The sequence below is a fragment of the Humulus lupulus genome, chromosome 5 (genome assembly GCF_963169125.1).
Source record: "Humulus lupulus chromosome 5, drHumLupu1.1, whole genome shotgun sequence".
In the NCBI taxonomy this organism is placed as follows: Eukaryota; Viridiplantae; Streptophyta; class Magnoliopsida; order Rosales; family Cannabaceae; genus Humulus; species Humulus lupulus.
Window position 1 is genome coordinate 44469173 of NC_084797.1, and position 23656 is coordinate 44492828.

Here is a 23656-nt window from a genome sequence, read left to right on the forward strand (position 1 = left end):
ATCCATTGTTACAACAATAATTTTCACTCAATCTTGTATAGACGATCTACAATGAGATGGGACTAAAATACCGTTTTACCCCTCATTGTATATTATCCTTAAAACACGTAGTTCCTTGTAAATGATATTTCAGTAAACTAATATTAGTTACTAAAATGAGATCTATATCATTTAGCACCTTGAACCAAACTAAAAGGTAACCATCGTTTCACTTCTTCATCAGAAGCTATAGATGCTCATATCTATGATTAACACTCCCACTCAATTATACTATCGAGTTCTCAAGATGTAAGTATGGGCTAGTCCGTAGGGCAAGCTGGTAATGAATAAGTCAAAGAACTCAAATAATACAATCAGTTAGAATACTAACCACTCAGAATTGAGATTGAATTGACCTATGGTCAACTATATGATATGACTAGAATAGATAATAACGGTATGTTTAGTTATCTTATCAACTGTCAATATCGGTCCAGTCCAATGTAACAAATACATCCGATCTTATCTACTTTGCTAATGTTCTGGAAAGAACATAACACCACAGTGTGTAAGTAGATCATACCGTAGATTGGAAAGTCAATGTAAATCTTGTGCATTGACTAATCTTAGGACTAAATTATTTTGAACATATAATCATATTTATATTCCACTGTGATTACGTCACTATAAATACGATTGGTTATATGCTCGGGATTTAATAGAAGTTTATATTAAACAAATAATCATGAAAATAAAACATGTGAGAAAAGTGATTGTCCAAGTCAAAAAAATTATTTTTATTCTTTTATTGATAATAAAATGAGATTACAAAGAAATTGGGTTTTAATTAGGGCATAAAACCTCAAAAAACTCCCACTTGCACTAATTGAAACTAATGCCTTAAGTCTACTAATCCTATATCCTTGATATGCTTATCAAAGGTAGCTTCTGGTTGTGTCTTTGTAAACAGATCTGCAAGATTGTCTTCAGTTGCAATCTTCTTAACCTTCACATCTCCTCTGGCCATATATTCTCGTATAATGTGATACTTCCTTTCTATATGCTTACTCCTCTTTTGACTTCGAGGTTCTTTCGAGTTGGCTATCGCTCCTGTATTGTCACAAAACAACACAAGCGATTTATCCATTTTTGGAATAAGACCAAGATCCGAATAGAATTTCTTTAGCCAGACTATTTCTTTAGCTGCTTCTAACGTGGCTATGTACTCAACCTCCAAGGTGGAATCTGAGATTGCAGACTACTCTACGCTTCTCCATATCACAGCTCCACCACCAAGAGTAGACACCATTTCTGAAGTAGACTTCCTGTCATCGACATTAGTCTGAAAATCTGAATTAGTGTAGCCTACAGGGTTCAGAACACCACCCTTGTAGACTAACATATAATTCCTAGCATGCCTTAAATACTTCAGGATATGCTTAACTACTATCCAATGTTCCGATCCTGGGTTTGACTGATACCTGCTCACTACTCCCACTGCATAGCAGATATCTAGTCTAGTACACAACATGGCATACATCAGACTTCCAATTGCAAATGCGTAATGAGCTTTTCTCATTGCATCTTCCTCTTCAAGAGTCTGGGGAATTTGCTTCTTTGAAAGATGAATTCTATGGCGGGACGGTAGACACCCTTTCTTGGAATTTGTCATTGAGAAACGTTCAAGCACTTTATCTATGTAAGTTGCTTAAGATAGAGCTAAAAGTTTGTTCTTTCTATCCCTGATGATCTGGATACCTAGAACATAACTTGCTTTACCCAATCCTTCATCTGGAATTGAGTGCTCAGCCAATTCTTCACATCTGATAATTTTTTAACATTGTTTCCAATGAGAAAGATATCATCTACATAAAGAACCAAGAATACCACTATTTGATTTGCCTTCAGTTGGTAAACATAGGGCTCATCAATATTTTGTTCAAAGCCATAGGTTTTGATTATTTCATCAAACCTAAGATTCTAGGAACGAGAAGCATGCTTAAGTCCATAAATGGACCTTTTCAGCTTGCAAACTTTTCTTTCTTGTCTAGCTACTTTAAATCCTTATGGATGATCCATATAAATGACTTCCTCAAGCATTCCATTAAAAAAAGTTGTCTTAACGTCCATTTTCCAGATCTCATAGTCGAGAGTGGCTGCTATGGATAGGAGGATGCGAATGGACTTGAGCATGTCTACTGGACTAAAAGTTTCCTCATAGACGACGCCTTCTTTTTGGGTATAACCCTTTGCCACCTATCGAGCTTTATAAGTCTCGATATTTCCTTCAACACATCGTTTCTTCTTGTAGATCCAATTGCACCCAATGGCCCTAAATTCACTAGGTGCTTCCACAAGATCCCAGACGAAATTTGAGTACATGGACTCCATTTCCTGTTTCATGGCTTCGAGCCATAGTTCCTTTTCATGGCTAGCGATTTCTTGTTTGAAAGACAATGGATCATCATCACTAGTGTCACCAACAACCATATTGGTTTCACCATCCAAACCATAGCGATCTGGGTTCCTAGAAACCCTCCCACTACGACGAGGCTCTGTGACTATTTGCTCAGGAACAGTGGTACTATCTTCATTTAATTCGACTTGCGTAAGTTGGACATGAAGAGTGGGAATTTCATCATCAACTTGCATTGATGACGATGGAACATTGGTTGGAGTCAAATCTTTAACCATCTCCTCTAAAATTACTTTGCTGCGAGGTTTGAAGTTTTGGACATAGTCATTTTCCAGAAAAGTAGCATTCGTAGAAGTAAACACTTTATTTTCTGAATGAGTATAGAAATGTCCACCCCGAGTACCTTTAGGATAGCCAACAAACATGCAAACTTCAGTTCACAGTTCTAGCTTTCCCTCCTTATTACCCAGGACGTGGGCGGGAAAATCCCAGATTCTATAATGGAGTAAACTAGGTTCACGACCATTCCAGCATTCTAAAGGTATTTTGGGGATTGATTTAGATGGCACGACATTGAGAATGTCGTTTGCAGTTTCAATTGCATGTCCCCAGAACGAAGTTGGTAGAGTTGAGTAACTAAGCATGCATCTAACCATTTCCAATAAAGTTCTGTTCCGGCGTTCTGCTACACCATTTTGTTGCAGAGTACCTGGGGCAGTAAATTATGATAAAATCCCAAGTTCAATTAAATGATCTTGGAACTGTATATCCAAATATTCTCCACCCATATCAGATCGCAAGATCTGTAACGTTTTACCTAATTGGTTCTGAGCGATTGCTAGGAATTCTTGAAACTTTGAAAATGTTTCTGATTTCCGATGCATTAGGTAAAGACATGAGTATCTAGAGTAATCTTCAATAAAAGTAACGAAATACTCAAAACCACCCTTGGCTTGTACATTCAAAGGGCCACAAACATCTGAATGAATAAGTCCAACTGGTTTCGTTGGCCCTATCACCCTTTGTAGAGAATGGATGCTTGGTCAGTTTGCCTTTGACAAGATTCACATACAGGTAATTCACCAAATTGAGTTCCCTTAATGGCCCGTCCTTTGTAAGTCTTTTAATCCTATCATAGCCAATGTGCCTAGTCTCAAGTGCCATAAATATGTCACATTATCGTTATCGATCTTTTGACGTTTTATTGGTCATAGGTTTAGCTACTTTGAATAAATCATTGTTAATAGTGAGGGGTTCGTTAAGTAGTAGAATATAAAGCCCGTTTTCCAAACATGCAATACACAATTGTGATCCATTGAAGGAAATAGATATATTAGAACTTGTGAAAGTCATAAAAAATTGTTCTAATTGCAACATTGAAACTGGAATTAAATTTCTACTAAAATTCGGAATAAACAATACATCTTTTAAAATTAAGCATTTATTTCCGAACTTCAGATGAGATCTTCCTCTAGCTTGGACTGCAACGAACACTCCATTCCCAACTCTAAGCTTTAAGCCGCCTTCGTCCACTTCCTCCCACGATTTAAGAAGCTGTAAAGAGTTGCAAACATGGTTGGTAGATCCAAAATCAATAATCCAAATGGATTTATCATTCTCTAAAACACATGTTTCTAAGATAAATAAACTATAATCATTACCTTTGTTTTTCACTGCTGGAATCTTGGGGCAATCTCATTTCCAATGCCCCTTCTCTTTGCAGTGAAATGACTTACCTTTTTCTTTTTCTTCCCCTTAGGCGTCTGTGCACTTGGTTGTGCACTCATCTTTGCAGCCTTTGTGGGCTTGGGGTTGTTATTTTTTCCATCTTTCCTCTTGTTTCCAGCTTTCGAAGACAAATCTTGGTTAGCTTCAGCCTTAGCTAGATCAACAACAACAGTAGTAGTCTTATTTTCTCCTCCCTTACTAGGTCCACCCATGATAGGCTCAAAAATCTGAAGCTCGTTCATGAGCTGCGTCAGACCATAGTTGAGTTGATCACGAACGTGCGGACACGGTTCCATTCGAGCATTCACGGTGTCATCACGTATGTGCGGAGACTGTGCTATCCAAGCATTTATGGTGCCATCACGAGCATTGATGGTGCCATCATGAATGAACGGACGCGATGCTCGTTCTGGGGATTCCTCAATCATGACGAATTCAGAGTTGTCACCTATCAACTCTATGTTGATATTCTGCTTCCAATTAAGGAAGTTTTCTCCAGTGAGTTTCTCCATCGAAAATTGAGAAAGGATTGGAGTAGACACAGACACTACTTAGCTTAAAACTACAAATTATCAATAAAATAGAAATCAATCACTATTGCTCAATAAAACTTCTATTCACAAAATTTCAAGAAATAGCACAACATATACAAAAAATATGTATGACATGAGAAAAATACTGATGGCTGCCGTATACCACACAAATTTAACAATGATTTTTCTTTCAATACTTCCAATTATTTCAGTATAATAGCAAGCACAGGTCGAACCCACGAGGACTATCATTCACTTTATTATTCAAGAATTAACACTAAAACTTAAAAGGGGATTTTGACTTTTAACTCAAAATTAAATAACATAAACTAGAAAGCAATTAAAGATTGATATTATGATATTAAGAAACAGTTAAAGGTTAATCTCCACCCTCATCAATCATTCCTAATCACTAATAATAAATATTATTCCAATTTCTCAATTAAACTATTAACCCCGCAGATAATGCTGAAGCAGTCAATTATCCCAGTCTCCCTATTATAAGTAATCAAGGCGAAGCGCTCAATAATTAACTCTTTTATCTAAGCAATAAATCTATGAAGCATACAATCTATTTAACTTAGATAAAGCATTAAGTCCTATGGAAACAAGTTAATCTAGGCAATAAATTAATGAAGCGTATAATTCATTTAACCTAGGTTCTATTTTTCATCACAATCAACAATTCTTTTGACATCACTATCAATTGCAATTTATCACACACACTTAGAATCCTAAACTATCAGGTGAGTAGTAATTCTAAGATGACAATTGAACAATGTAAAACCTTAATTAGTTGGCCACCTAACAAGAAATCACAAAATTCATAACATTCAATTGGAAAAATAGAAACAATCTAATATTGAGAGAAATTAAAGAACAATATTCATTATCAATAATCAAGAATTCATGTCTTGGGTTTTGAATTAACCCTTAACCTAAAAAGAACCTACTCCATAATAGTAATCATAATCACAAACATAATTATAATTAAAATTAAAGAGATTAAGGAAAGAAAAGAAACTAGATTGATGAACAAGAGTAATGTAGTCTTGTAGTCTTCTCTTCAGCCCTTTCTTAGTCTTTTTCTCTCTTAAACCGTAATACAAATCTCTCTAAATTAACCCTAATCATCCTTTATAGTCTCAAATAAATTCTAATTAAAAAGTAATAAAAAAATCTGAAAACGACGTCGCAAGCTGCGGCCTGAGAAATGCGAGCCGCGGCCTAGAACAAAATTTGTGCACAAATCTGTCACTTAGGCAGCGGCCTGTCTGGAAGAAAAAATTCTGAAACTGCAATTCCATTTAAAGTGTCGTGGCCTAAGTTTTATGAGCCGCAGCCTACCTCCAATTTCTTCAATTCTTGATCTTAGATAGCTTGCACATTGCCACCACTTCCACATTTCAATCCCGAAAGCTTTGAATACTCTTAAAACTTTATTTTAACTACACTTGCCATCAAAATCTTAGATTTATCATCATAAAACGCAACGTAGAAAATATGTTGTAGAATCACGAAACTTAGTTAAAACTATTAAAAATGCTATCATAACACCATCCAAGCATAGAAAAATTTAACAAATATTAATACAAAAATGACCTTATCAAATACAAAAAACAATCATATCTCTATTTCTTTAGGTTTTTAACTAATCTATGATATCATTGTCCCGGTTGGCGAGAGTAAAAGATACCACTAGTTAAATAGAGTTGTAAACTCATTTAATAATGGACACCACTATTAACAACCTACTATTCGATCAAAATAAGAAAACAAAATCTCTTATTTTATGAGCTAGACCCACGGTTTCGATAATCATAGATTTAGTCCTAGTAGTCACAGTAGGGGTGTGTCTAGTAGAATTTGACCTATAATTTTCTATCTTTCGAAATCTAACCTTGTCAAAATAGCTAATGAACACCTTCCGTAGGGGGACGAATCAAAGCACCTCGAGGCCCCATTAAGCTATTGACGTTGTTAAACCAACGGTGGAGATCGTATATAAATCTTAAAATAAACTCATTATAAAATTAAAAAATAGTATTTTTATTATTTTTCGAAAATTAATGACTGGTTCTCCAAAAGATTGTAAGATTAGAATTTTTAAAAGCAAAGTCCTATAATTTCCTATTAATTCTAAAGTGTCTCATTGAAACAAATTCAATTAATTTAGAATTAATTTGTTGCTAATCAATCTTTAGGTATAACTAATATAATGAACCTATACAATTAAGTCCAACTCAGGTAAATGTGCCTTAACAATTGGGCTTGTATGGAGGAGGGTTGGGTCCAGTATGTCATTCCCACTACAGAGACCCCCAATCTTCCAAACAAGGTCTAAAAGACAGGAATTTAAACTTTCATTTTATTAATTGTTATTAATTGATTAGGTCCACTATAGTCATGCAAAGTAAATGAGCCTTCACAAGTGGAATCATCTACAAGAGAGGAATTTAAACTTTACATTTTCTAATGGGCCCAAATAAAACCTATCATTTTATGAATATTTTATTTGGCAAAATCCATATATCTAACAAGCATATGGGCTATTATATGCATCTAAGCCCAATTGCAAAAATATCACATATAGTGCAAACAAACATGTTATAATTGGATGGGCCTAATCATGTTACTATATGAGCAATTCTATGAATTTATGCAAAAATACCCTAATTTATTTCATTTGCAAACATACCACAATTAATTTTCTAGAATTTATCAAAAAATTCGAATTAATTAAATTTTTACAAAAATAAGTCAATTTAAATGAAATTTATCAACAATTAACAATAGTTAATTTAAATTTCATTTATCAACAATCAACTTGTTTTAGGTTAATTTGAAAAAAATATTAATTTAATTTAAATAGGATTTATCAACAATTAACCAAAGTTAATTTAAATCCAATTTATTAAAAAAAAAGATTTTATTAATTGATTGAAAAAAATGATATTTTTCAAAATTTAACCAATTTTAAATTTAAAAATCAATATCATAACTGTTTTTCAAAAATATCTTGTGTTGTTACAACTATAAGAAAATATTTTAACCATTTTTAAAATAATTAAAATATTAATACTTATAACAACCCTAAAATATCTTAAAACAATTAACCAAATTCAAATATCCATGAAAATATCTGTTATCCCCAAATATTTATATTTAAAGACATGGCAGTAAGCCTTCTGAAAAATCTAAGAGCATAGTGTTTGATCAGTTAGGAGGACGCACTTCCCGGAGGATCTAAGGGATGTTATCAGTGACAAGAGAAGGACCGTCCCGGTCGAAGGGCGAGATCTGAACCACCCTGCCAGTCAAGTAGAAATACTTGATGACAGTGCACTAGATAGAAATGCCCGACCAGGCGATCAAGACCTTGAGACCCCGACGGTCGCCCCAGCCATCCAAGCCCAGCTTGATGCGTTAACGGATGCAGTTCAAGGTTTGTCAAAACGACCTTCAGGAAGGAATTCTGTAGACAATTCAGTGCGGCTCGAACTCCTCCAATTTATGCCAATTACTTAGCTGATATCAAACAAGGAAATGATGAATATGTAAAGAATTATATATAGAGATTCATGAGAGAGGCCAACCGAGAAACTACTGTCGGAGATGAGCGGAAGATGATTGCCATATCCTCTGGGATAACTTATCGGAGCCCTTTGTGGGATAGTATACATCACAATCCAATTTCAACCCTCCAACAATTTCTTGACCGAGCGGACAAGTATATGAAATTGGATGACGCGATTGAGAAAGAGGATAAAGGCATAAACAATTCGGGGCGGATCAACTGATCCTCCTAAGAATGGAGGAAATGGTCAAAATGGTGGAAAGAAACGTGGGAATAATGGGTCTGACCGCCATGAAGAAAAGAAGGCTAAGTCAGGTCTGAACGATAAGCGAACCAAGTATGAGCCTCGATTCACTAATTACACCACTCTTTCGGCCATCCAGGCAGAAATATATCTTGCAAGTCATCAAGAGGTTCCCTACCGAAAACCCCCACCCATCAACAAGGAGATGAGTAAAATAGACATGAATAAGTTTTGTCGTTTCCATGGAGACTGTGGTAACGACACAAATGAATGCAATCATCTCAAGGAAGAGATAGAGTTTCTTCTCCGGTAGGGAAAGTTAAAAAGTATCGAGCAGAGAAAATCCAAGGAGAAGGAAGCAACAAAAATCCTGGGTTCAAGCGACAGCGGTCTCCACCCTTGCAACCCGAGCCTGTGGACTTCACTTTAGACACTATATACGGGGGACCACAATTGACTGGGGATAGTAATAAGGCAAGGGAAAGATATGCCCGGACACTTCGACATGAGTTGGATGCAACATCAACATTAGAGGTCATGACTGTAGAGGAGCGGCCTCCAAAGAATCCATGATACGAAAGTGAGTCTCTCACTTTTACTGAGGATGATGCTCGGCATGTAAGGTATCCTCATAATGACCCACTTGTCTTTACAGTCCAAATTGCAAACATGAAGGTGAAGAGATGTCTAGTTCACAGGAAGTTTTGTGGATATTATTTACAAGTCGTCTTTCAAAAAAATGAAATTATCCATCAATGACTTGAAGCCATGCTCTCAAGTTATTTATGGATTTACTGGGGAAGGATTGTCACCGACCAGAACAATCAAATTACCGGTCACAATAGGAGACGCTCCTAGGCATAAGACAATCATGTTAGAGTTTTTGATAATAGATTGTTCGTCGGCTTACAATGTGGTGATTGGTCGACCACTACTGATGGAATTATGCGCGGAAGTGTCCATATGGCACCTTTCCATGAAATTTCTGACCATTGCAAGACTAGGCTGTGTCCGGGGAGACCAAAGAGAAGCTAGAGAATGTTATAATCCTTCGGTAGTTAAGGCACGGATTGGAGCCAAAAAGAATAATATTATTGTGTGTGTAGATAGAGAAGAAGTAGTAGATGAGATGGATATCAACCAACATATCATTGTGAATTTAGCAGACCAGGAGAAAGTTTTAAAAGTTACCAACCAAGAAAGTACTCTTGGTTTTAATGAGCGACATGCCCCATCCGATGATGAAGTCACCAAATAGGGTGTTGCCCAAAGTGAGGGAATGGACATTGATCCTTGCTTTGGGGATTTGGAGAGTGAAGTAGGACCAATGGAGGACTTAGAGGAGGTCCAATAAATGAAAACGAACTGACCAGAGTGGTCAAAGTTGGGAAGAAGTTAAAGTTGGAGGTGAGAGCACAGCTGGTAGAATTTTTGCGAAGAAATCAAGATGTCTTCGCCTGGTCTCACAAGGATATGGTGGGTATCTCACCAACTGTGATTAGCCACGTGGTCAATGTGGATGAAAACTACCCAGCAGTGTAATAGAAGAAAAGGTTGCTTGACAAGGAACGAGTGAAGGGTCTGAAAGAAGAAGTCGAGCGACTGAAGGAAAACGGGTTCATAAGGGAGGCTTATTACCCCGCTTGGGTTTCTAATCCAGTATTAGTACCCAAGTCCAATGGGAAGTGGAGGACTTGTGTGAACTTCACCAATCTGAATAAAGCATGTCCCAAAGACTGTTTTCCCTTGCCAAGGATAGACCAGTTGGTTGACACAACTTCTGGTCATGAAACTTTGTCCTTTATGGACGCTTACTCGGGCTATAATCAGATAAGTATGCACCCTCCTGACGAGGAGCATACCAGCTTCCGAACCGACGTAGGATTGTATTGTTATAAGGTTATGCCATTCAGCTTGAAGAATGCAGGAGCCACCTATTAGCGTTTAGTGAATGGCATGTTCCGCGACTTAATCAGCAAAAACATGGAGGTGTACGTAGATGATATTCTGGTCAAGTCAAAGGAAGCTTAAGGGCATGTACGAGATTTGAGGGAATGCTTTGCGGTACTTAGAAAGTACCGCATGAAGTTGAACCCCCTTAAATGCTCGTTTGGAGTAAGTTCTGGAAAGTTTCTAGGATTTATAGTTAACTCGCGAGGGATAGAAGCCATTCCTGAGAAGATTAAGGCACTCATGGAAATGAAGTCTTCAGCCAGAACCAAAGATATATAGAGCTTGACTGGGCGGATTACTACTCTAAGTAGATTTGTTTCCAAATCAACGGATAAGTGTGTCCCATTTTTTAACCTACTAAAAGGAAGTAAGAAGTTTGAGTGGACAGAAGAATGCGAGCAGGCATTCTAAGACATAAAAATACATTTGGCTCAGCCTCCCGTTTTATCAAAGCCCATTGATGGAGAGGACCTTCTCATTTATTTGGCAGTCACAGAGCATGCTGTCAGTGCTGCTCTAATACGAGAGGAAGATAAAGTGTAGCATCCAGTCTACTACGTTAGCAAACGGTTGGTAGGAGCAGAGTCAAGGTACCCTGTGATCGAGAAGCTAGCATATTGTTTAGTGCTTGCATCTCGCAAATTACGGCCTTACTTCCAGGCACATCCCATAAAGGTGCTTACCAACCAGCCCTTACGCTAGGTATTACAGAAACCAAAGACCTCTGGTCATTTACTTAAATGGGTTGTTGAATTAGGCCAATTTGAGATCAAGTATCAACCCCGATCAGCCATCAAAGGGAAGGCTCTAGCAGACTTCATTGCCAAATGCACCGAAATTCCTGATGTTCCCGACGAAACTGAAAACGTAGCTGAGCAGAGAAAGGTTTCCCTACCTGGCAACTTTATGTGGACGGATCTTCTAATGAACATCATGCAGGGGCTAGACTTATATTAATCACACCAGAGCAACATCAGATTCATTGCGCGTTAAGATTTGGATTCAATGCCTCCAATCATGAGGCAGAATATGAAGCCATGTTAGCTAGACTATAATGGGCCAGAGATGTACACGCCTGATCAATCGAAGTTAATAGTGATTCTCAGCTGGTGGTTTACCAAATTTTGGGAGAATATCAGGTGAGAGGTTTGCGTATGGTGGCATACTTAAATAAAGCTATGGACTTGTTAGCACAATTTGAAGAGTACACGATTGAGTTAATGCCACGAGAGCAAAACTCCAATGCAGGCGCCTGGCAAAATTAGCCAGTGCGAAGGATGTTGACACTCTGAATGTAGTACCAGTTGAATACTTAGCGAGTCCAAGTATTACCGAACAGGAAGCAATGCCCATTACTGTGATTGACACTTGGATGACACTTATCATCACATACCTCGAGTAAGGGACTTTACCAGAGAACCGCAATGACGCCAAGAGGAAGATGAGACAAGTTGCTCAGTATGTCATGGTGGAGTGGGTGTTATACAGAAGATGGTACTCTATGCCACTGCTAAGGTGTGTGACATCCAACCAGTCGCAAAACCTATTAGCCAAAGTACATGAGGGATTTTGCGGAGATCACACTGGGGGGCAAAGTCTCTCTAAAAAGATTTTGCGACAAGGATTTTTCTGGCCTACAATGAACGATGACTCCATGGAATAGGTGAAGAAATGTGATAAATGTCAGAGATTTTCTAAGATACCCAGGGCACCTCCAAATATTTTAAAACAAACGCATAGTCCCTGACCCTTTGCAGTATGGGGCATTGATTTGATTGGAAGGCTACCTAAAGAGAAAGGAGGAGTGCAGTTCGTAGTTGTTGCTGGATTATTTTACTAAGTGGATTGAAGCTGAACCATTAGCTATAATCATGTAAAAGAAAGTGTTAGATTTTGTGGTGAAGAATATCATATGTCGCTATGGACTGCCGAAAAAGATAGTATCTGACAATGGTACACAATTTAATAGTGATTTATTTACCAATTTTTGTGCTAGACATGGTATTACGAAGAGCTTTTACTTGGTAGCTCACCCACAAGCAAATGGGCAGGTGGAAGCTGTGAATAAAACATTAAAAGACACCCTTAAGAAACGGCTCGAACAAGCTAAAGGGTGTTGGGCGGAAGAGTTACCAAAAGTTCTTTGGTCGTATAGAACCACTGCTCGGATAGCGACAGGCCATACTCCTTTTTCCTTGGCATATGGTTATGAAGCTATGATACCAGTCGAGATCGACCCTCCGTCCCATCGAAGAAGCACTTACAACCTGGACGAAAATAATCAATTACTAGCTGAATCTTTGGATTTTATTGAGGAAAGACGAGAAAGAGGGAGCATAAGGGTTGATGCTCATAAAAAAAAGATGGCTCATTATTTCAAATCCAGAGTTAAAGATTGAAAGTTACAGGTTGGAGATTTGGTTCTCAGAAGAGTGTTCATCAAAGACTCAGGAGCTGGAGTGCTAGGACCAAATTGGGAAGGGCCATATCAGATCGAGCAAATATTGCCACCAGGCACTTACAAACTTTCTAGGCTGAATGGTGAACTGATCAGAAACTACTGGAATGGAGAGCACCTTAGGAAGTATTATAAATAAATACCACCTGTACAGTGGTAGCTTAGATTCAAGTGTTTTACTTGTTATTTAAGTATGTTTATGATCTGGTTATTTGCTGACCAATCGTTTGTTTTTAAACAATTTTGTTTGTTTGAGACTCATTATTAGACACATTTTGTCCTTTTTTCAAGTTGATGAGTAATAAAAGAGACTATGTGCAACATGGTCGATTCTTGCTACAAATATGCATATGTGTTAAATTTTTCAAACAGTGTTTAACTGATCGGCAAAATCGGGCAGTGTTCAATTGTTCGGTATGTTCAAACAGTGTTCAACTGCTTGGATGTTTTCTTTATATTCAATATGTTTCACGCGCAATAATTGCTCGAACAGATCCGGTCACGTAGCAAGTGACCAAGGATCTTACAACCCTCTATCACTTGGGGGGCACATGGGGTATATTGGTAATTAATTCAACACATGCAATGAGAGCACGAATTAAGATATTTGTTTTTAGGCTGACTTGTAAGTTTTTGAAGTCAAAAAGGGTCATTAAGCTAGCTTGTTTATCAAAGCTTAAGTAACTTGGCATATTTTAAAATACCACTAAGTTAAAAGCAAATATTCGTGTGAAATAAAACATTAAGCTCATAAAATGTTAGAGCAATAAGAGTGTGAGAAAGTATAATTAGTAGGGACTTATGAAATGTCTAGAATTTCTAAGTTAGAAAGCTAAGTACTCATGCGAAAATATGAGCATATATCAGAGTGACTTTACTATTCACAAAAAACTTATAATGTTTTCAGTCTAAAAAGACTTAGAATGTTTCAAGTTAGCAAAGAAAAGTAAAGTATAAATGCCAACAGCTCAGCTGTACGAGGAAAATATATTAACTACTGCATAGTGAAGTGTCTTTGCAAAAGTATAAGTAAAATAAGTAAATTGTTGGCTAGAGATAAGTTTCTACTGGTCGGATAGGAGACTATTTGGTCGGCTAAAGCATGGCCACTGGTCTAGTAAACTGCTGCCAAGTTGATCAACACCGTCCTCAGCGTCAGGGACATCCTCCAGCTAGAATGATAAAGCAGGAGAAGCAGGCACGGCCCCAGCTGGATTGGTTGCCTCCTCAGCGGCCTTTGCCTCGCATTTGGCAAGCTCTTCTGCCCTGGCCTCCTCTGAGAGAAAGTCGAGGTTGAGGGCCTTGTTCAACATCCATATCTGTTAGAAGCAGTTGAAACAAATCTCCTCATAGTGAGAAAGATCAGCTTCTTTTTCTCGTTTCAGCTCCTCATTCTCGCGAGTCATTTTCTCCAACCGATCAGTCAACATCTTGTTGGTTTGGATTTGTTTCTTATTCTCATTGGCCAACTCTCTTAGAGATCCATCACGCTCAGCAATGGTCTTCTCTGCCTGCTTGACCTTGGATCGAAGATCCTCTTCAGATGTGATTAAAGTTTCAATCTTGGCTTGGGTTTCTACCAATTGATCATTCAAGACTTTGATAAACTCCTTATAGTCAACTGCTCGATGTTGGGCATGACTGACAGTGACAAGACCCTGAAATAAATAACCAAAACATATTAAAATAAGAATGACAATGAGAAGGAAAAAGTTTCTGATAAGATACTTACACTCATAATCTGAACGAGGCCTTTATGGAGGATGACTTCGATGCTCTGTCAGGGTAAAGTCTCAAATGTCCGAGTTGTAGTTGTATGGTGAAGATTATGGTCCAATAACTCATTTTCGTATTCACCAACAAAGCAAAGAGGTTCACTTAAGCAAGTTGGTCGAGTAGTCTGTAGACTAGTAGAAAGGGGAAGTGATTAAGGAGCCAAATGTACGACTGGCTGGTCAGATGGATTCCCCTGGATGTGTGGCGTGGTCTTTATAGCCTTTCTTGGAGGAGTTGAGCTGCTACCTTCTCCCGTCTTCCTCTTTTGAGCGGGGGTGTTGAATTGCTTAAACATAGTTGGATTTGCATAAAAGAAAAGCACAAAGTGAGTTAGTAGAGGCAGCAAGTGAACACATGTGAAAAGTAAAACACTGCATATTCATCACAAAATCCAATTATGATTACTATCAGCAAAACCTGAGTTCAGAATTTCGTTAAGAAACTCGTCTTCATCCTCCGACGATGAGTTGTCCGCTCTATCGAACTTGATACTTTTTCCTTTGCCTGGCCTGACAGGGAAGGCTGGTTGGCGAGGGTGTTCACAAGGAGGCTCTTTAATAAGGGGACCACCTGGTCGGCGTGGATGAGGGGATGGAATAAGAGAAAACTGGTCGGTCACTACTTCAGTATCAGCATTGGACTGATCAATTGTTTCTGTTTCATTAGTTGTGATACCCACATCGATATCTTGACTGTTCGATAACAATCCCACTATTCGGAGATTTTCCAAGTAGATTAACTGTTCGACGTCCTTTTCGTCTAGAGGCATGTCGGAAAGTTCTTCTGCTCGAGTGTGCATTTCCCTGGTTGGGAGAGGATGATCAAAAGGACCGGCATGTGTGAAAGCCAGATTGTTGGGCTATACCATGGAGGTACTTAACCCTTTTTTGCCTATGAAAGAGGTGGAAAAACCTGTGTTCTTATGGCTGGGGTTAGTCCTAAAATCAAACAAATAATGTACCTCATGAGGACTAGGCGAGTTTCAACCCTGGAAGTGGTAGAGAATGTATAGAGCAGACAAGACTTGTATCCTATTCGGAGCAATCTGAAAGGGGGACACATTGAAATAATCTGATATTGATCTGAAGAAAGAATGCAAAGGGATTGTAGCTTCTGCATATATATGATACTTAGACCAGGCGCAATAGGCTCCACTAGGATTATTGGCTCTTTGGTTCGGGCATGGGCATGTCACATTCACTCCTTCCAGACCCAAAGCCTCGATATGCTTATGGAACATTTTAGAGTGTAGCTTAGAAGGTTTAGCTACAAACTAGGAAGGCATAGCGTTTTCTTTGTTCCTCAGCCTGCGTGTTGCAGTCTGTTCTTGAGGGAGCCAATTAGATTTCTTCACCCTCATTGGTTGGTTCTGGTGTTGTTGCTTAAGAAACTGGTCTTCGTGAAGAAGATACAAAGCCGACCGTGGGAGGATGTTCTTAAGACGACGAAGACGGTCCTCAGGAGTTCGTCTGCTGGGAGATTTGAAGGAAGAATCACTACTCGATAGAGTGTCCCTTGAATTGGGAGCTGAGGTGTCAGAATCTGTCTGGTTGTCACCTCCCCTATAGTTGAAGTGATTCATCTATAAAAAAATAAGGGGAGGTGAGTAAGCCAAACAGAGAATGAATGAAAACAAAAAAATATATGCACTACGAAAATAATTTCTTTGAGAAGAGGAATCATTTTTTCCCAAAGAAAAACATTTAGGAAGTAATAATATTATTGAGAGATTTAAACGAATTATTCGGTGCATAAGGTTTAGGCATGCCCAAGCGGTTGAACCGCGTGCCCCCCGAGTGGCTATGCCATCTATCCGAGAAAATTATCCGTATGCCCGAGCGGCTGTGCTGCATATCCGAGGGACTAGGAGAGCCAAGTATCCGAGGAGCTCTGAGCGTGTTCGAGGAGCCAAGCATGCCGAGGGGGCGCGCATCCAAGCAGTTGTGTCGTGCGTCTGAGGAGCCAAGTGTCCGAGGAGATCTGCGCGTGTCCGAGAAGCCACGCTCACCTTCGAGGAGCTATTGTAGGTGCGTCCGAGGGGCTGCTTGTCGTGCATCCGAGGAGCTGGCAGGTGTGCGTTCGAGAAACCAAGAGCGCCTCCGAGGAGCTGTTGCAAGTGCGTCCGAGGAGCTGCTTGTCATGCATCCGAGGAGTTGGCAATTGCGCATCCGAGAAGCCATGCGCGCCAAGGGAGGCGCGCATCTAAGGAGCTCTGCCCTGATGCCGAGGAGCCAGCATGCCGAGGGCTGCTATTCGAGGAGATTTTGTGCCCCAAATGGAGAGGGCATTCTCGAGGAGCAGGGCGGGCATCCAAGGAGCAAGAAACAAAGCACCCAGAAAGTTTTTGGTCCCGAAGACCAAATAAGTGTCCGATCGGCTAGGGGTAATTAAAGCCACGGGTTGATGGGATAGAGGTTAATGAGTATGGTCCATAAACATATTTTCCTAATCTTAGACTATGCAAGCAAGATCAAAAAGCAGAATTCTAAGAGTTCAACAAGTCTCATAGGAATTTCATATGTTCATCTTAAACCCATAAACCTAGAGTTAAATTGTGTAGTGGGAAATCATTTTTCTTGCAAAATTTCATGAAATTGAAAGAAAAATTGGCTAACCCAAAGCCTAAACTACACTATATGAGCCACAAAGTCTTTATCCTACCAAGATTCATCATGAAAAAATCCAAGAATGTGTTTCACAAATGGGGTTTCGGCATTGAGCTTTTTAGACAAGTCCTTGTGTAAATTTTTTTAAGTTTACAAAGCTTAAATATATAGATGATCAAGGGGAAGCTTACCCAAATGTATTGAAGAGCCTTTGATTCCTTGAGAAAGCTTGAATTTGCTTGAGGAAGTTGGCACACCTTGGAAGAATGTGGAGGGTTCGGCCAAGAAGAAGTGAAGGAATTTTTGTTTTTTTATTGTGGAGTTTTGATCAAATCGTGGATCTATTTAAAGGAGGAGAATGGAGACTCTCCACTCACCTGGAAACCCTTGGTATTCTCTCTCCCACGATTTAAAGTAAGTAACTGCCATTTTCATGATTGAGATGTTTTATTATTTAAAAAAGGCGGGAGAATATCGAAGGTTATATTGAGAATTTAGGGACACAGTAATTGTTAAATTTACTGTGGATCCCTACTAAGATTAGGAAAATTTTATCATATGAGAAAATCATATAATCTTGGGGGCAAATGTTATCCCCAAATATTTATATTTAATGACATGGCAATTGAATAGACACGTGTCAGTTGATAACACACTCTTATCAATGTGTTGACTAAGGAAATGAGAAAGGTTGAGACCAGAAATGTGTCATGCCTGACCAGGGACGAAACATGGCCGACCAGAGGTATGTTTGCCTTAGCCGACCAGTGTGTTCCATGCCCAACCCTTTGCCCATGCCGACCAGAATGTTTCATGCTAGCTGGTGATGTTCTTTGCCTATGTTGACCGGATGTGTGTTTGGCATTGTCTTAGCCGACTAGTTATCTCAGAAGTTATCCTCTAGGTAACTCTTCGGTAAAGCCTCAGTAACAGCTTCGACCCGAATCATTCGCAACTGTCGCGGGAATATCTTAAACATCTTGGAATAATATGTAACTTATTTATTATTCATTAATTAAAGTTGTTGAAACAATCAAGGACCCCGCCAAAGAGGGATAATTCTGATGTACGATCCATGAGCCTATAAATAAATTACTCATGGCATTATTGGGGGGATCTGATTCTGGGAGTATTTTTACTGAAAGTTTAGAGAGAGACACATTGTATCTTTTCACTAGCACTTGAGAAACTCAGTTGACTCAGGTTCATCTGATCTCAAGTGTAGGCCAAATATATTACAACTCTAAGTGGATTAGGCTATTACTAACGAATTGGGGCTGAACCACTATAAAATTACTTGTGTCATTTATCTTCTATTCAAGGTTTATCGTAGTTTTTTGCGTCTACTCGCAGTTGGCCAAAATCGTGGTCAACAATATATAACTAACAAATTTCAAATAATTTAAATATTAAAAACTATAGAATAAATAGATATTTATATTTTCAAATAAAGATTTAATAAAATATCAAGAATTTAAAAGAAAATATCTTAAATATCTGATATCTTAATTCTAATATTTTAATATATTAAAATATTTAAAATTAAGTTGTTAGTCTATTTTTAAATTTTAATTTCAATCTTTGTAGAAAATTTCTAATTATTTAAATCTCAACTAACAAAAATATCTTATTTAAAAAAAAACAATTTTAAATGATAGAACAAATTTGATATTTTTGGTTTTGATTATAAATAATTAATTTTCACAATTTTTATTTTTCTTTAATTTAAAAAAAAAATTCGGATGAACAATACCCGATACTGTTCATCGCGTTGGTGACTGGTGCGCGCAAGGGCAGCCATGCTAAAAATTTTCCGGAAATTTTTTTTGTGCAATTTTTCAAACCAAAACTATTTTTTGATTAATTTTTAACATGTTTTACACAAAATAAAGCATATATACAAATTAATAGCATAGAAAACAAAACAAGATAACCTAAAATTGCTAATAATCACATAAAATTCAATATGCTTTATAAAAACATGAAAACCATCCAATTATTTAAACACATCAAATAATGCAATTTTTAACATGTTCATGCATGCAAATAATGATTACCAAAGGCTTTGAGGCCAGTTGTTTGGAAACTTTATACAAGATCTTTATTTATTTTCATGTAGATCTAATATTAAATAAATTAATATGAGATAACCTAAAACATGTTTCTAAAATTGAATTCAAAGAGAAATAATGATAAGAATACTTATAGTATACGAAACGAAATGTATGAGTCATTCCTTCAGTTTCTCTAACCCTTGTATCATTTCTGTCACAGAGTATTACCAAGAAACTGAACCGATCTTCTATTTTCTTCTCATTCTTCCGAAGTATCCTTAGAATCACCTAGACTAGAGTGGGCAATTCTCAACACATGAGATATGTGTTGGCTCTGAAATTCCGTTTTTAGTAATTACCAAATTAATTAAACTAAGTGAATTAATTAAAGTGCGGAATGGTAATTAACTGTTTACACAGAATACAGTTTTGTCGGGACAGACACCAAACTTGTCACGACAGAAACTGAACACAATAAAAAGACAGTGCAAAACAATAAAGAACACAACAAATTTTTACAAGGTTCAGAAACCCTTTCGGATAACCTACTCCTTGGGGCCACACCCAGAGAATAAAACCAATTAATAAATAATCACAAGTACAAAAACATTGACTTAAACAAAACAAGACTCCCTCTTGAGATTTGTCGCAACTTGTTGTACTTCTCTTCACTAATCTGATCTTGATTGAAACGCTCAACCACTTGAACTCCCTTCAATGGCCAGCGAGTGCTTGCATCCTCCCGACGCAAGGCTTGTAAAAATCTTCTCCCGAAGACTATAAACGTTGTGTTCAAATTACAATGTGTATTCACTCATGAACATGGTATAAACTCACCACTAAAAACTAAACACACATAATTCTACAAGATCACATGAATACTTATGATCTTGAATACAAAGAAGAACTCTCACAAATATTAAAATAAAGCTCACGAATAATGCACCAAAGAGTTCACTTTTCTCACTGCCTTTAGAGCCCTATTTATAGAGTCTTTTTCGTGCTCACAAAGGCAGAGAAAGAATTCTTCTAATAAACGGCAAGAATCACAGTAGTTATTCTTGATTGATGAAGAGATGCCTTTTTTAGAAAATGCTGATCCGACAGATGCGATATCGATGGGGACAGCTCAGACCTGTGACGGATCAAAACAAGCTCAAAAAGGAAACAACAATTAATGACATTAAGAACCAGTTTCCTGATTTCAATCCTTGAGCTGCACGAAAATATATCAGCAAATAATCCAAAAACAACTTTGGGTAAGTACCGAATATTTGCAATATACTTTGTTTCCTTTATAAACAAAATGAGACAATATATGCTAAATAAGGAAGCACATTATTGACCAAAATTCACACAAAAGGAAAGTGGATTTCCGAAATTTGAAATAAAGGAAACCAAACAATTCCGAAAATTACAATAAAGGAAAACAAATATTTCCGAAAATTATAATAAAAGGAAAACAATTATTTCCGAAAATAATAAAAGGAAACAATTAAATCAACCAATTTATCTTTTAAGAAAAAAGATATTTCTATAAAAATGTCAATTATAGGATTAACAATCTCCCCCTTTGGCAATTTTATAGATAAGGAATATCTATTTTTAAAAGATCCCTGCAAAACACAAGTAAGTGCTTAAAATCACAAGAGTCACAAAATGACTCCCCCTGCGAAAGATAACCAAAGCATAGTTAACAAAGAGCAATATGAAACAGCAGGGCAACATAATCAAAGTGCCAAAAATAGAGTTCTCTCCCCCTCATTGTCTAAGAAAATGCCAAAGAACAAAGGAAACAAAACCAAAAGAAAGACCCATCAAGTGTTCTTTTACGACTAGCAAAAGCAAAATAAAAATAGATCAAAGGGAACTGTAACCATCATGGAGAAGGAGAGGTGGATGCACTGATAAGGGCCAATGAAGCAAGAATTTGGCGCTGAGTATCCTCCATTAGAGGAAACTGGTCAGAAGGATGTGTAAGACCTGTCTGGACAGAAGCGAGAGCAGTTGGGACAACAGGGGTGATAGGCTCTTTGGATTTCATGGCTGCTAGAATAGAAACAAGTGGAGACACACAAAGAACAAAAACCCTAAATACTTTGGTTATACGTGAGAGAGACAAATAGGAAAAACACTGATTATAAAACAACCAAAGTGAATCCGAATAGAGTATTCGGTGCACAAATGAGGCAAGTTCAAAAATGAGTAACCGGATTTTAGTGATAAATGCCAAAATATCTCCTCTTGTTTTTTTTTTTTTTTTTGTTTAAACAAATTCTTTCACACCTCAAAATTGGAAACTTTTTGAATATTTTTAGAATATGTTGAGATAAAACAAATAAATTGCATCAATTAATTTTTTTCAAACCTTTTTTTTTAAGTACACGGTAGATAACAGATTTTATTTTTCAATTTGTTTATTATTTTTTATTACAAAATTGCTGAAAATAAAGTGTAAATTACCATACCATATGTGTCCATGTAAATCCCAAGTCCTGTTTAAAAGAAACAAGATAACCATATTTTTCACAAATTAGAGAAATGAGTTATAATTCAAATACTAAGAGACCATAATTCGAAAAACATACCAATCACAAAACATATTTGAGTCAATTCATTATATGTATGAGTCTTACAACCAACTTACACGGTCCAGAACAGGCATATGTGTGTGCATGTGTAAGCAATTTGGCGTTTCTTTTTGGCCTTTTTAAAGCTAGGGTCATTGCCCATATTTGGCGATTTTTAGCCTTTTTCCAATTGTAACCATAATGGAGGCTATGACTCTTATACTGATGGTAGCCCTTTATGCTGGTAGAGTATCCTCCAATATAATTGCTAATTACCTGGTACCAACTTACTCAGTGTCGGCTTTCACACATCAGTATAGGTAGCTCTTTTCCAAAATGGAGCCTGAAAAAGAAACTGGATTAGGAATGCTCATACAAAGATAATGATTTGATCAAATATAATTTGGATGTCTATGATTTTTCAAATATGGTTTTTTATTCCAACAAAGTATAAGACTCATAACGATCATTTTCTAAAATACAAAAAATATACTCATCAAATTTCTTCCAGTCAGGACAAGAGATTTACGCAAACACATATGCATGGCAAGACAATCAATTATTTGGCAATTTCAAATAAAACAAACCCCCAAGGATTTCCTGAGGGAATCAAATCTTACCGTGTCTAAGGCTTTGGTAAAGATATCTGCAATGTGTTTGTTAGTCTCAACATATTCTAAAATCAATGTTTTGTTTTCAACAAGTTCCCTAATAAAATGATGACGAATGTCAATATGTTTGGTGCGAGAGTGCTGAACAAGATTTTTGGAGATATTAATAGCACTTGTATTATCACAAAAAATGGTTAAAGTTTTAACATCAAACCCATAGTCTGCCAACATTTGTTTCATCCACAAAAGTTGAGTACAACAACTTCCAGCAGCAATGTACTCAGCTTCGATTGTTGACAAGGGGATGGAGTTTTGTTTTTTACTATGCCAGGAGACCAAATTGTTTCCTAAGTAAAAACAACCACCACTTGTGCTTTTTCGATCATCAATGTTTCCTGCCCAATCTGCATCACTATAACACACAATGTTAGAATTTGTTTCTTTGGAGTACCAAATGCCTAAATCAAGAGTATTATTGATGTAACGAACATCAGTTACATGAGACTCCATGGGGTTCCCTTGGAAGCGAGCACACACTCCAACATTGAAACATTTTTCATGGTAAATTTTCAAATGTTTTCCCAATCGACATGGTTCACACTTACCAAAAGAATATTTACTTAAATTCGGTAAATCATGAACATGACTCATACTTCCAATTTTTCTCAAATTTTCACAATCCACATGATCATATTTTTCATGACACAAATTAGTATCACTCCTTGTAATTGTGTGACAATTGTGTGATTGAGATGATGTGTAACAATTATCGACAGATTTATAACCCTTCAAAACACAATTTCCATCTTGGTCAAGCACAAAACAATTATCAAGAGAAAAATTTACAAACAAGTCTTGGTCACAAATTTGACTTATACTAATTAGATTAGTATTAAGTCCATCAACCAAAAGAACATTTTGCAACTTTGGTAGTCCTTCAGAATTTAGAGTGCCACTACCAAGTACCTTACAAGACTTACCATCTCCAAATGTGACTTCCCCATTTTTCAAAGTCTTGAAGTCAGTGAGTATGCTTTTGTTACCTGTCATATGCCTTGAACAACCACTATCAAAAACCAAGAGTTAGAAGCACATGTTCTAAGACAAGTAAAGGCAGCAAGACATTTGAATTTATTTTTCTTCACCCCAAC